The sequence below is a fragment of the Biomphalaria glabrata genome, chromosome 13, assembly GCF_947242115.1.
Source record: "Biomphalaria glabrata chromosome 13, xgBioGlab47.1, whole genome shotgun sequence".
NCBI classification, from domain to species: Eukaryota; Metazoa; Mollusca; class Gastropoda; family Planorbidae; genus Biomphalaria; species Biomphalaria glabrata.
In genome coordinates this window covers 15,262,079-15,278,256 of record NC_074723.1, presented here as the reverse complement: position 1 = coordinate 15,278,256, position 16,178 = coordinate 15,262,079, and the positions used below count along the sequence as shown (strand labels likewise).

The 16,178-nt window shown below is 38.9% G+C and overlaps 1 protein-coding gene across 4 annotated transcripts in view; it reads left to right on the top strand.

Annotated features, from left to right (window-relative positions):
* The window catches only part of LOC106057463 (uncharacterized), a 65,627-nt gene that overhangs the window by 33,399 nt on the left and 16,050 nt on the right, over positions 1 to 16,178 (top strand). The gene's annotated exons all lie outside the window — the stretch shown is intronic.

Below are 16,178 nucleotides of genomic sequence, written 5' to 3'. Positions count from 1 at the left end.
GGAGAATGAATAGGAACTAGGTAGCTGGTGAAAGAATATACTAGGTAGCTGGAGAATGAATAGGAACTAGGTAGCTGGAGAATGAATAGGAACTAGGTAGCTGGAGAACGAATAGGAACTAGGTAGCTGGAGAATGAATAGGAACTAGGTAGCTGGAGAATGAATATACTATGTAGCTGGAGAATGAATAGGAACTAGGTAGCTGGAGGATGAATAGGAACTAGATAGCTGGAGAATGAATAGGAACTTGGTAGCTTGAGAATGAATATGAACTAGGTAGCTGGAGAATGAATAGGAACAAGGTAGTTGGAGAATGAATAGGAACTAGGTAGCTGGAGAATGAATATACTAGGTAGCTGGAGAATGAATAGGAACTAGGTAGCTGGAGAATGAATAGGAACTAGGTAGCTGGAGAATGAATATACTAGGTAGCTGGAGAATGAATAGGAACTAGGTAGCTGGAGGATGAATAGGAACTAGGTAGCTGGAGAATGAATAGGAACTTGGTAGCTTGAGAATGAATATGAACTAGGTAGCTGGAGAATGAATATGAACTAGGTAGCTGGAGAATGAATAGGAACTAGGTAGCTGGAGAATGAATAGGAACTAGGTAGCTGGAGAATGAATATACTAGGTAGCTGGAGAATGAATAGGAACTAGGTAGCTGGAGAATGAATATACTAGGTAGCTGGAGAATGAATAGGAACTAGGTAGCTGGAGGATGAATAGGAACTAGGTAGCTGGAGAATGAATAGGAACTTGGTAGCTTGTGAATGAGTACGAACTAGGTAGCTGGAGAATGAATATGAACTAGTTAGCTTGAGAATGAATATGAACTAGGTAGCTGGAGAATAAATAGGAACTAGGTAGCTGGTGAAAGAATATACTAGGTAGCTGGAGAATGAATAGGAACTAGGTAGCTGGAGAATGAATAGGAACTAGGTAGCTGGAGAATGAATAGGAACTAGGTAGCTGGAGAATGAATAGGAACTAGGTAGCTGGAGAATAAATAGGAACTAGGTAGCTGGAGAATGAATATACTAGGTAGCTGGAGAATGAATAGGAACTAGGTAGCTGGAGGATGAATAGGAACTAGATAGCTGGAGAATGAATAGGAACTTGGTAGCTTGAGAATGAATATGAACTAGGTAGCTGGAGAATGAATATGAACTAGGTAGTTGGAGAATGAATAGGAACTAGGTAGCTGGAGAATTAATATACTAGGTAGCTGGAGAATGAATAGGAACTAGGTAGCTGGAGAATGAATAGGAACTAGGTAGCTGGAGAATGAATATACTAGGTAGCTGGAGAATGAATAGGAACAAGGTAGCTGGAGGATGAATAGGAACTAGGTAGCTGGAGAATGAATAGGAACTTGGTAGCTTGAGAATGAATATGAACTAGGTAGCTGGAGAATGAATAGGAACTAGGTAGCTGGAGAATGAATAGGAACTAGGTAGCTGGAGAATGAATAGGAACTAGGTAGCTGGAGAATGAATATACTAGGTAGCTGGAGAATGAATAGGAACTAGGTAGCTGGAGAATGAATATACTTGGTAGCTGGAGAATGAATAGGAACTAGGTAGCTGGAGGATGAAAAGGAACTAGTTAGCTTGAGAATGAATAGGAACTAGGTAGCTGGAGAATGAATACGAACTAGGTAGCTGGAGAATGAATAGCAACTAGGTAGCTGGAGAATGAATAGGAACTAGGTAGCTGGAGAATGAATAGGAACTAGATAGCTTGTGAATGAGTACGAACTAGGTAACTGGAGAATGAATATGAACTAGGTAGCTTGAGAATGAATATGAACTAGGTATCTGGAGAATGAATATGAACTAGATAGCTGGAGAATGAATATGAACTAGGTAGCTTGTGAATGAGTACGAACTAGGTAGCTGGAGAATGAATATGAACTAGGTAGCTGGAGAATGAATATGAACTAGGTAGCTGGAGAACGAATAGGAACTAGGTAGCTGGAGAATGAATAGGAACTAGGTAGCTGGAGAATGAATATACTATGTAGCTGGAGAATGAATAGGAACTAGGTAGCTGGAGGATGAATAGGAACTAGATAGCTGGAGAATGAATAGGAACTTGGTAGCTTGAGAATGAATATGAACTAGGTAGCTGGAGAATGAATAGGAACTAGGTAGCTGGAGAATGAATATACTAGGTAGCTGGAGAATGAATAGGAACTAGGTAGCTGGAGAATGAATAGGAACTAGGTAGCTGGAGAATGAATATACTAGGTAGCTGGAGAATGAATAGGAACTAGGTAGCTGGAGAATGAATAGGAACTAGGTAGCTGGAGAATGAATATACTAGGTAGCTGGAGAATGAATAGGAACTAGGTAGCTGGAGAATGAATATGAACTAGGTAGCTGGAGAATGAATATGAAGTAGATAGCTTGAGAATGAATAGAAACTAGGTAGCTTAAGAATGAATACGAAGTAGGTAGATTAAGAATGAGTAAGAACTACATAGCTTGAGAGTGAACAAGAACTATGTAGCTGGAGACTGAATATGAACTATGTATCTTGAGAATGAGTATGAACTAGGTAGCTTAAGAATGAATAGGAACAAGGTAGCTGGAGAATGAATACGAACTAGGTAGCTTGAGAATGAATACGAACTAGGTAGCTGGAGAATGAATAGGAACTAGGTAGCTTGAAAATGAATATGAACTAGGTAGTTTGAGAATGAATATGAACTAGGTATCTTGAGAGTGAACAAGAACTATCTAGCTGGAGACTGAATATGAACTATGTATCTTGAGAATGAGTATGAAATAGGTAGCTTAAGAATGAATAGGAACTAGGTAGCTGGAGAATGAATACGAACTAGGTAGCTTGAGAATGAATATGAACTAGGTAGCTTGAAAATGAATATGAACTAGGTAGTTTGAGAATGAATATGAACTAGGTATCTTGAGAGTGAACAAGAACTATCTAGCTGGAGACTGAATATGAACTATGTATCTTGAGAATGAGTATGAAATAGGTAGCTTAAGAATGAATAGGAACTAGGTAGCTGGAGAATGAATACGAACTAGGTAGCTTGAGAATGAATACGAACTAGGTAGCTGGGGAATGAATAGGAACTAGGTAGCTTGAAAATGAATATGAACTAGGTAGTTTGAGAATGAATATGAACTAGGTATCTTGAGAATGAGTATGAACTAGGTAGCTTAAGAATGAATATGAACTAGGTAGCTTGAGAATGAATATGAACTAGGTAGCTGGAGAATGAATATGAACTAGGTAGCTGGAGAATGAATATGAACTAGGTAGCTTGTGAATGAGTATGAACTAGGTAGCTTGAGAATGAATATGAACTAGGTAGCTTGAGAATGAATATGAAATAGGTAGCTTGAGAATGAATATGAACTAGGTAGCTTGAGAATGAATATGAACTAGGTAACTGGAGAATGAATATGAACTAGGTAGCTGGAGAATGAATATGAACTAGGTAGCTTGAGAATGGATATGAAATAGGTAGCTGGAGAATGAATAGGAACTAGGTAGCTGGAGAATGAATAGGAACTAGGTAGCTGGAGAATGAATATACTAGGTAGCTGGAGAATGAATAGGAACTAGGTAGCTGGAGAATGAATAGGAACTAGGTAGCTGGAGAATGAATATACTAGGTAGCTGGAGAATGAATAGGATCTAGGTAGCTGGAGAATGAATAGGAACTAGGTAGCTGGAGAATGAATATACTAGGTAGCTGGAGAATGAATAGGAACTAGGTAGCTGGAGGATAAATAGGAACTAGGTAGCTTGAGAATGAATAGGAACTTGGTAGCTTGTGAATGAGTACGAACTAGGTAGCTGGAAAATGAATAGGAACTAGGTAGCTGGAGAATGAATAGGAACTTGGTAGCTTGTGAATGAGTACGAACTAGGTAGTTGGAAAATGAATAGGAACTAGGTAGCTGGAGAATGAATAGGAACTAGGTAGCTGGAGGATGAATAGGAACTAGGTAGCTGGAGAATGAATAGGAACTTGGTAGCTTGTGAATGAGTACGAACTAGGTAGCTGGAAAATGAATAGGAACTAGGTAGCTGGAGAATGAATATGAACTAGGTAGCTGGAGAATGAATATGAACTAGGTAGCTGGAGAATGAATATGAACTAGATAGCTTGAGAATGAATACGAACTAGGTAGCTTGTGAATGAGTACGAACTAGGTAGCTGGAGAATGAATATGAACTAGGTAGCTGGAGAATGATTAGGAACTAGGTAGCTGGAGAATGAATATGAACTAGGAAGCTGGAGAATGAATATGAACTAGGTACCTTGAGAATAAATATGAACTAGGTAGATGGAGAATGAATAGGAACTAGGTAGCTGGAGAATGAATATGAACTAGGTAGCTAGAGAATATGATTGGTTGAGACGTTTTATGTGCCTGTCTATCTATTCTTCAGTTAATACAAACTGGTAGCGAGGCGGGCAATGTGACCATTGACTACTGAGGTGATGATTGCAAACTTGCGAATACATTGGATCCAAAAGATGTTTTTTTTTAACATCTCTGTGAGTCTAGTGGCTAGTTTGCTTATTACTACGCTGATACTAGGCGGGGTCTCCGTTTCCATGGTTCACTGGTTCGTGTCCCAGTCGGTACAGTCACTTATTTTTGATACATTTAATTCTCTAATTTCTCTCATACAAAATGCCCTCCCTAGTGCTGCCTTTAAATGTGTATGCAACATTCATTGTTTCAGCACTTCCTAACTTCCTTTCCGTTAGAAATAACAATTATTACGTTCTGGCTCAAACCACTAGCAGGACGACATGGGATGACAGCGGGCAGGGTACAAACCTAAGATGATAAGGGCCATAGTCAGGATCGCATACTACTTGATGTGTCTGTTAGTGCAAGACAGGTTTCAATATTTTCAGAATATCAGAAGTTATAAACAACTATCAACAACCAGAACCCTATACCCGTTCATACAATATAAACAACTATCAACAACCAGAACCCTATATAGGAAAAGAGTGTGCGTGCTTAAAGAGTTTCTGATACTATTGTCTTGTTAGGGGCCGCCTAATGACATGATACTACAGGATACGGAGATTTATTGATGCTATTATTATTACATTTTTAGTATTCATATCTATCCAATGAACTGATTATTCTGGAAATATGTTTTCCTTAAGGTTGGCCTAACTGATGTTACTAAGTGATCATGTACTTGATGGTTCTGCAAAGGGCAAATATCTTATTGAAGCCCTCAAGAAAGAAGCACTTTCCACTTGTCAAGTATTACATAATAAACATTGCTTATTAAACTTTGTTTTAAACTATCTTTTTCTTATATACACAATAAATGCATTCTTTCTCATTTAGAACAAAAATTAAACAATTTTCTAAAATAGTTAGTAGCTTGTTTAACAGCTTGAAATTCTGTGTATCGATCTTAAATAATTCCATTCTTGAAATAATGCCACACTCGATAATTTCAAATCCTATTGCGGATACTAGTTTCGTTTCGTTCCTCCAGCTGTAGCTGCTTGATTAACCCAAGATCTGGTGCTAGAGGAAAATGTGTCATCTAACGTGAATATGGCTCATTTTTCAACCAAGTGACATAGCAGCCTTTTGGGGGAGGGGGAGTGAGGGAGTCGGCACGAAAAATGAAAACTGAAGGCCAAAATCCCAGACAGGTGTAAGTAAACAAGGCTTGAAATAGGAAACCAAGACGGACTGGTGTTAACGATGTCCTCTATTTCTGTCACTTTGTGCAAATTATGCAGGGTTCTTTCATTAATTTTGGGCTGTACGTTACATAGGTTCGTGCGATTTTTTTTCGCCCACTTTGCGTTAAGAATGCGAAAGGTCAAGAGTATACAGAGTCACGTGATTTCAGCATGCTTCTACTGCGTAAGTCTATCCACATCAAACCAAGCGTGGGTAGCGAAGAAAAGAAAAGAGTCGAACTTTGTTCCAGTTCCGTCATATTGAAGCTCCCTCGGAAATATGTTCTCAACTAAATGCTGTACAGCGGAGCTCTATGATAACAAATACACAGTTTATTCGGTTTTAATGAACATACTTTTTTTTAGATTATTTTGTATAGACTGACCGTGAAATAGATTTGTATTTGTATCACATTTCAAATTAAATGTGCACTGCCATATGCTTTTAATGGCTGCTCTATCGTATAATTAATTGTTCACAAGAGCATATACTTTTCGTTTTTCTGTTGACTACCTTTAGGCCTAGAATAAAATGACATAAAATGACTTATCTGATCAACACCGAAATGTTTATGTATGAAGCAATTCGGCTTATAGTAGTAATGGTAAATAACTAATTTTGTATTTAGTTGTTTCCCAATTTCTTATACTTTGTTACTCTTTCTCAATACAAATGTGAGCTTTTTTTTTTTTTTAATCTCATTGGGGTAGGGATGGAATAAGTAGCCCGCACCCCTGTCCAAAAAGTCTTCCACGCCGTTCCACAAAGGGGGCCGTCATCAGAAACTCGTTGCTGGAGTGGCGGTCCCTGCACGGAACAGTGGCGGTTACATTATAGCAGGGGTCTCAAACTCATTTCAGCATGTGGGCCACAGTGGAAAGTAACAACCACTCAGCGGGCCGCACCACAAAAAGAGAATGTTTTTTCATTAAATTTTACGAACACTACTGTCACTGCAGTTAAAAGCTAAAATAAAGTTTTATAATTCTAATTACACTTGGTGTAGTTTATTACATGCACAGGCAGTTTAGTTTACTAAAATAAGTTGACGTTGTCTCTGTCACTTATTAAAAAGCAGAAACTGTAGTTACTCCAAAAACTACAACTATAATTTCTAGGCCTACTGTAGATGGCTCGTCACTAATGTTTCTGTCCACTCAGCTGAGAGCGTTTGGCAGAGACCAGACCATCGACGTGAGGCTGAAGTCGCGTGTGGTGGCAAGCCGCAAGGTTGCTCTCAGATGCTTATCAGTCAGTATTGATCGTAATGCTGTTTTGTTGATCATTCTGAAAAAAAAAATTGTTCGCAAACGTACGTACTCCCAAACATCGCTAGAATTCTAGCAGCTGCGCAGAATAAGTTTGGAAACTTCTCTCTGGGAAGAAACTGGTAGAAATCTGGAACGCCAACATCAGAGTATTTTTGCTTCAGAACAGTGTCACACTGCAGGTCCAGTAGTTCCATCTGGACTTCCTTTGGAACGTTTTTGACGTCAACTGCGAACGGAGTGGCAAAAAGGAAAAACTGTGGTTCGAGAGCAGTGAATTGCTGAAAGCGGTGTTCAAAATCTTCCAGTAGTCCGGAGAGAATGTCTACGTAGTCTTTCAGGCGCTGTGGTTCAACCGTTATGCTCTGTAGAAAAGACAAATGAGCCAGGTTTGCTTCTGCCAGCTGAGTATCCCACAAAGTCAGCTTGCATCTGAATGATTTGATGTGGTCAAGCATCACGGTAATCAGCTGCTTTGTGCCCTGCAGTTGTGAATTGAGTGCATTTAGATGTTGCGTGATGTCAGTAAGAAAAGCAAGATCCGACAAAACATTGGGTCAGTGAGCTGAGGTATGTCTTCGTCTTTCATTGCCATGAACAATGCTATTTCCCGTCTCAGTTCAAAAAATCACTGCAGCACTTTTCCACAACTCAATCATCTAACTTCCGTATGATACATCGACTCTTCGTATTCCGTTTTTAAATCAGCTAGAAATGACACAAACCATCTGTGGTTGAGACCCCATGCACGTATGAGTTCACCGTCTTCACGACAACATCCATCACGTTCTTCATTTGTAGACTTTTGCCACAAAGTGCTTCTTGGTGCAGAATTCAGTGTATGGCTGCAAAAGGTCCCACCAAGCTGAGCTTATTACGTTTCTCTACCATTACTCCAACAACACCAACCTTCTCTGAACACATTGCTGGTGCACCGTCCGTAGCCACTGAAACAAGTTTTTTTTTTCCACGGTAGCCCACACCTGTCAATACAATCTTCCAGTTCTTGAAACACGTCGCATCCAGTCGTCGTTCCTTTCATGGATAGTAAGTCCAATAGCTCTTCAACAATGTTCAAGATTTCGTCGACCCCATGAATGAATACGGCACAGTATGCGGTGTCTGTTACACCAGTAGACTCGTCCAGTGCAATGGAATATGCTACAAAGTCTTTTGCAGCGGCAATCAGTTGCTGTTGAACATTTGTCGCTGACTCGGTGATCCTGCTTGCAACTGTGTTCGCAGACAAACTTATGCCTTCGAAGAGTTTTTTTTTCTTGGGGCAGATAATTTCACACGCCTGTAGCATACACTCTTTTACAAACTGGCCTTCAGTGAATGGTCGTGATGCCATCTGGCTAACAACAAAGCTTGCCTTCACAGAATCTTCGCTTGCAGTGGGCGGACACCTCATTTACTGATGTGTGCAGTTGTAAATCATTTCACGGCTTATATGTGGTCATTTTAAATTTTACCTCGGGCCACGTGTTTGAGACCCCTGCATTATAGGGATATGAGACAAACTCCCCACAGTCAGCACTGTCCTCGGCCACTTGTAGCGAGTGGGGTCCAGAAACGGGGACGGTGCGCTGTGTACGCGGCCCTGTTTGGCCCATTCAACCAATATGGCTGTCTACCGCTGAGAGTCCTCAGACTGGACACGGGATGGGGAATCCCATGTCCAGGCCTGGTTGTTGGATAAAAGCCTTTCCAACAATCAACGAGATAATGGCGCCCACGTAGGCGCCGATTCCCTACTGGACTTAACTGAAGGCGCGGGCACCCTTTGCCATATATTAGTCTTATCCAAGTTTATGTGGGGGCCAATTTTGGGTGCCTCTCTATCTAGGCTCTCCGTCAAATACCCAATCTCGAATGAAGTTGAAATTCGCACAATTATTTCTTGTACCTGACAAAACAAGAATCAATGAAAAAAATAAAAGTAACTAATTAGTTAATTAAGTATTGGTAATTAATAATTTTGTTTGGTATAGGACAAGGAAAAAAAAATTGAACTTGACAAATGTGATGGTATAAGTTGAATTAGTCTGTTTGAGGAGGCTTGAGCCCTGGGTGAAAAAGTTTTTTTTTCATGCATTTAAAAAGCTTCACGGTAACATTTACACATATACGCCCCATCTCCCCCGCCCTTTCCCAACTGGTTCAGCCATGTGACAGGATCACTGCACATTGAGAAAGCTAAAAGCCTGAAATTTCTCTAAACGAAAATAATCGGTAAAAAATAATTTATTTATTATAGTTAGTATGTTACAAATTTAATAACATGACTAAACCGAACTAATTGATACAATTTCATTACAGTTATTATAAGCTTTGTTTCTTTATAAATATAAAAAATACTTGTTTTCTTGTTTTTTCTATAAGAAAGTAGACATGTACCCAAAGTTAACACTTTACTCAATGAATTAGACAAACTGTCTGGTTCTGATAATTATCAGAGTTATATGAACAGCAGACTACTGAGTTATAATGTTTTAGAACTTTCGTTAAATGTTTTCTGCTTGTGCATATCATTATACAAAGTAGATATTTTTGTTTTATGCTTTGTTAGATTATTGCACAGGTACTACATGAATTATCATTTTAAAAGTTGTTGAAAAAAAAAGTTTTATTTTAACATAACAAACACTGCATCTCGACTTAACAGATGCAATTTATAATGTGATTGAAAGCCAGATATGGTCAAATTTGTTTCTAGTTCATTTTTACAATACCTCTACTCAGGTCACTCCTTTATGGAGAGGGGACGCAGATCTCGAATACTGCTCTAACGATTTTCTTAGAAATTTAACAGTTAATGTATATCGCTGAGAAAAGAATTACTAGCTTGTTAGCCACATGGGGAAAAATCTAGTTTGACCATTATAAATTTTCAAAGTAAAAAAATGTATAAATGTAAATTTGGCTAGAGACTTGCAAATCTATCAAGGTCTAGAGCCAACATGGTGTAGTCAGCCGTTTTACCGTTATTATGCGATAGCAGTAAATTTAAATTTGCGTCAATTTTATTGAAGTTTATAGAAAAAAGTAAAAAAAAAGTTTCCCCTTTCAGACCTTGCGATCTACGGGGCAGATGATGTTAAGGTCATTTGTTTCTATGGCCAACGGTTAAAGAGCAGGGTGTCATGTGGCCAGCACAACGACCAACCGCATTTACTTTCCCCAACTAAGCTCAGGTACCCATTAGAGTTGGGTGTACTCAGGGGCGCCCTAAAAATACCAAAATTCAAAATCCCCAGAGATTCGAACCCAGGACTTCAGGTTCGGAAGCCGAGCTCTTAACCACTCAGCCACCGCGCCTCAATGAAGTTTATAAGCGTTGCTTATATTTTTTACGTCACTCAAAATAACGATTACATCCACATTTTAAATCTAGAAGTAGATCTAGACTAGATCAGAACTTTAGGGTTAGTGTTAGACCTACATGTCCATATAATAAACATAGAAATAAATAATCGCATAAGCTCGTCTTCCCCACTGGCCTATTAAAAAAATTCGGCTGGCGGTGTCACGGGTTCGATACCCCAATTAAATCAAATATTTTAATTTAAAAAAAAAAGATTTATATTTGAAGTCTAATGATGGAGGTATTGACATTTTAAAAATACTAGTGGATTCACGGCGTAGCATACGCCGCTATTTAGTGACAGGTGAACACTTCCGAAAAGACACAATTGTCCAAATGAGGTAGGTATGGGAAAACAACTGTAAAAGAAGGAAAAGTAGGAACTCTGGAGAGAGCAACTTACAATTTTCTTTGACAAAAAACAGGTATTGGAAGATATAGACATATCTTGTTGAACGTTCGGCCTTGTCCTTTATTAATTATCATGGCAAAGGCTAGTGTAACAGGGAATTGTCTGTGCGTTAAGAAAAAGAAAAAAGGCAAATTTGAATCTAATGGAGTCAGGGATATCCGGGGAATAAGGACAGTTTGTGAGGTAGCAGCTGCAACAGTTTTACACTTCAGTACGTTGCGGTGAATGCAACCGCTAAATAGCAGGGATATGGAGAGACGTTGATCCGGATTGTAAACTCGAGGAGGGTCATGCGGACGTTCTCGGATGTGAATAGTGATAGTAACTGGAAGTATTTGATACATCGCTCGTTACAATTTCAGCCTTGCCACTATAAACGCCGGAAGTATTCATGTAGGCAACGTATTGTCGAGCAGAGTATATGACTGTGCTTCCGTAAGAACAACAGAGAGGGCGTCGCCATATTTATCCCAACGTTCGCAAACAAAGCTTACAGCCATCTTGCGAAGTTCGAGAGCAACAGTCTCCAGAAATATGCTACTGATAGAAATAAACAGTTGCCTGATGCAGGAATTTCGACTACATTGAAAGACCTGTTGACTCCACGAAATATATGTGAAGCGGTGGCCATGGTTAGGAAACAATGGGCAATAAGAAGGGTCTAAATCAAAACAAAGCTACAGAAAAAACATGCAACTATTTTAATGACACCAGATATTGACGTGTGTAACAAATACATAAATGTAGTCAAATAGAGAATGTATAAAGAGAAAGATGACTTGTTTCCCCCCCCCCCCCTCTTTTTTTCTAGGCCGTGCTCTCTGTCGAGGCGAAAGTTACGTGGGGTAACTCTAGTCTGACTTGCAGATATAAAATAGTTATCTTTCCATGACTTTATCGTGGTGTAACGTATGGTTGACCATGAAGAGAATTATATATATATAAATAGATACATAGATATAGATAACAGATTTTCCGAGGCCTCATGATATACCAGGAGCACCTGGAAATCGCCTGAAATTATAAAATATACGAAAAGTCCTGGTTTAGATGTCTATCTGCAGTCAAGTGCTACAAGTTAACGACCGGCAACAACACTGACAACAATAATTATAGTCTATATACAGTAGTGGATCACGTGTCCAGAAATGTTCTCCTTAAAATTTCAGTTGTTAGTCTCCCTGGCATTAAAAGACAAAAGAAAGTGTGTCAATGTCCCATTTGTTATTTATAGGATTGCCGTTTCTTTAATTAAAAAAATTAAGTGAGTCATACTGTCTGAAATATAACAACTTTACTAACTCTCCTGAAAAAAAAATATCAGGGGTGTCCAACCTTTTTCCCACAGGGCAAAATAGACATTTCAAACACGTGCAACAAGGGCCGCATTGTAAAAAAACATCTTTGCATCCAATAAAACTGAACCTCTGTGGCCTTACTGTGACCAGTGGGCAGAATTGTCGAGGAGGCAGACATCACAGTGTCACGAGCCGTATTTGACCCTTGGGTCGTAGATGGGTCACCACTGCCATAAATAAAGAAAGAATATGAGTTCATTGTCTGAGCACTTCGGTTCACCTGTGTGTCGTCAGAGCAATCCTTCACCATCCTCCCAGCTACTTGGTCTTAAAGATGTGTTTATGAGTTTTATATAAAAGACAAATTTGTCAAATAAGAAAACGTTAGACTTGACCGACATTTTAAATTTAGAATGTCAAATTGAACTTTTAAAAAAAAATATCACCTCTACCGTCAAAGCAGCCAAAGTTTATAGGCTTCACTCTGACGCACTGCTCTACTTTGTTGTTTCAGACTCTTGGAGGTTGGTGCTCCAGGTGAAACACCTAGACATTCATATCTAGGTGTTCAAGAGGGCAATGACTTGTTGAAAAATTTCTCTAGGACTACAAAAAAAAAAAAAAAGAGGGCATTAACCTAACCGAGTTACTTAATGCTAAGAACGCAGATTTATGTATGTCCTTTGATCTACTCGGCATCTTAATGAATGGATGAAAATGCAAAAAAAAAAAAAAAAAAAATTGTTATTAATGAACAGACTGTGTGGGCAGATGTGATTGTGACTTGAGTCCTGAACAGACTGTGTGGGCAGATGTGGTTGTGACTTGAGTCCTGAACAGACTGTGTGGGCAGATGTGGTTGTGACTTGAGTCCTGAACAGACTGTGTGGGCAGATGTGGTTGTGACTTGAGTCCTGAACAGACTGTGTGGGCAGATGTGATTGTGACTTGAGTCCTGAACAGACTGTGTGGGCAGATGTGATTGTGACTTGAGTCCTGAACAGACTGTGTGGGCAGATGTGGTTGTGACTTGAGTCCTGAACAGACTGTGTGGGCAGATGTGGTTGTGACTTGAGTCCTGAACAGACTGTGTGGGCAGATGTGATTGTGACTTGAGTCCTGAACAGACTGTGTGGGCAGATGTGGTTGTGACTTGAGTCCTGAACAGACTGTGTGGGCAGATGTGGTTGTGACTTGAGTCCTGAACAGACTGTGTGGGCAGATGTGGTTGTGACTTGAGTCCTGAACAGACTGTGTGGGCAGATGTGATTGTGACTTGAGTCCTGAACAGACTGTGTGGGCAGATGTGATTGTGACTTGAGTCCTGAACAGACTGTGTGGGCAGATGTGATTGTGACTTGAGTCCTGAACAGACTGTGTGGGCAGATGTGGTTGTGACTTGAGTCCTGAACAGACTGTGTGGGCAGATGTGGTTGTGACTTGAGTCCTGAACAGACTGTGTGGGCAGATGTGGTTGTGACTTGAGTCCTGAACAGACTGTGTGGGCAGATGTGATTGTGACTTGAGTCCTGAACAGACTGTGTGGGCAGATGTGATTGTGACTTGAGTCCTGAACAGACTGTGTGGGCAGATGTGGTTGTGACTTGAGTCCTGAACAGACTGTGTGGGCAGATGCAAAGATCAAGATAAGCTGTATAGACTTAGGCAGAGTTCTCCCCATTAAAGTCATACTGATGTGTTCCATAGTAGCCTAATGGCGACATTCTTGTATGTTTGCAAATCTGGAACGCTAGCTGCTGAACTAGAGATGAGGATGGAAACGGTTGACGCAGGCTATTTTTCTTTCATTCACAATCCAGTTGAATACAATTTATTTGATGTTTCTCTCTATATTATGAAACAGAACCAAAGCTGACTGACAACTGAACTCACTAATCACAATACGAAAGTTCAACCTGTGAAGGCCTACCTTATACTCCTACCTTATACTCCTACCTTATACTCCTACCTTATACTTGGCATAACTAAGCGATGTACACGTTCGAAACAACCAGCGGTCGATGTTCATTCATTAGTAATTGTCGCACTTCTCTCAACTCCGCTCTCCCGCTTACAACAAACAAGTTTTACGTACAATCTCTGATTTCTCTTCGGCTTCTCAATTCTCAATATCGAAATATCTAATATACTCTATGTTGCCTTGCTGAAGATATCTCCCCCCCCTTTACAACCCCAGCATTCACAATTTTTGGCCTTTTTTTTATTACCATGACACCTCCTTTTAATTTTTTTAGCCTCCTCCAATGAATCTACTCCTCCCTACACACTTGTCTGCTCTTGAATTCTAAATATAGCACATTTGGTTGGTTTTAACTTTTGTATCCTTCAATCACATGGCAAGCAATGTACGGCAAAAAACACCGCAGACCATAAGGTTCAGGCATAAGGGGGAAAAAATGCATTTTCCGATGGTCTCAATTGAATGACCCCCCCCCCCGTACTCCACACTACATTTTTTTTGGCATTGGGTTCTCTAAACAAAAAAAAATAGCAACTTGATTTTATTAATTATAATCGTATATTTGACTCCTTTTGAATGTAGAGAAAAGACAGTGATAAAAATTATAGTAGTCTTTTTTCTTCATGCATACGGGCGAAATCATTATCCTTCCTTCCTCTCTCTACATATAAAGAGATTTTACAATCCAGATCTCTCATTTTGAGGCTATTAGGCTAAGTTTTGTTTTTTACTAAAAAGGTAGCGGAAATAAAAATTCAATGTTTGTTCAGGCAATTTAAAAACAAGTTGACTGTGTGGAAAAAAAAAAAGAAAATATATTTTTAAAATACGGAAGTCTGCTTTATTTATGCTTTATAGAAAGAATGCGGTCTTTTTTGGGTAAATACCGAAAATAAAATACAAATGCTTAACAGAAAGTTTGACGTTTTTCGCGAATGGCGGCGTTCAGAGCGAATCTGTCAAAACCGTGACTTAGCAAGCACCTAGGGGGTAGAAAGAACGTTTGGACGAAAAGAGTTTATAAAAAGAATCTAAAAATTAAACACCTAACCCAAAAAGTAAGCAGACAGCTGTAGAGTGAATACATAAACAAATCTAATATCTAAAGATAACAACAAAATCCTTTGGTCATACATTAAGTCTGAGAAAATGGAAACAACAGGCAGAGCGCCAAGGAGAAGATAACTTTACACATTATGATAATGATACTAAAGAGTTGCAGACGATTACATAATATATATAAAACAATAAAAACAACACAAGATACAGACATTTTACAAAGAGCATTAGATGAATTACAGAAATGGGAATCAAATTGGAGCATGTCTTTTCACCCAGAAAAATGTCAGTTATTAAAAGTAAAATAAAAACTAAAACAAATTAATTCCACTTATCTTATTCATGGCAAACCAGTAACACAGACTAAAAACGCAAAATACCTAGGTGTTATAATAAATGAAAAATGTCATGGAATCCCCATATTGATGAAACTGTAAAAAAAAAATCAAACAAAGCATTAGGGTTTCTTAAAAGATATTTCTTTATATCATTAGAACATAAAACTAAAATGTTACTTAACCTTGGTTAGGCCAATAATAGAATATGCATCCTCTGTTTGGGACCCCTCAACTCAAGAAAACATTAAGAAACTGGAACAGACACAAAATAGAGCAGTGAGATTCATAAAAACGAATATTCACATTTGACTTGAGTAACACATTTAGTAAAATCACTAAATTTAGAAAGCCTTCAGGATAGAAGACTTAAAAGTAAAGTAGCAATTATACATCAAACACTGAACCATAATCTTCAAATACAAATACAAAATTTAATAAACTACCCAGAAAAACACTAAGATAAAGGCACACTTCTCGTTCCATATGCTAGGACAAATTTGTAAAAATGCTCCCTCTTCACTAGCGTTATTAGAGCATGGAATGGATTGCCTGAGCTAGCCATGAAAACCAGTGACTTGGCAGAATTGAAGTCATTGGTTAATATGCATGACTAAATGCATGGCGAGTAGGACGTAATCATCTTTTTTTTGAAATAACGTCTGTATTATATAAGATAAGAAAAGATATCATGCTAATCCGTAAGTCAGTTGATACATAAATCAGTCATTAATTGGTATTTTG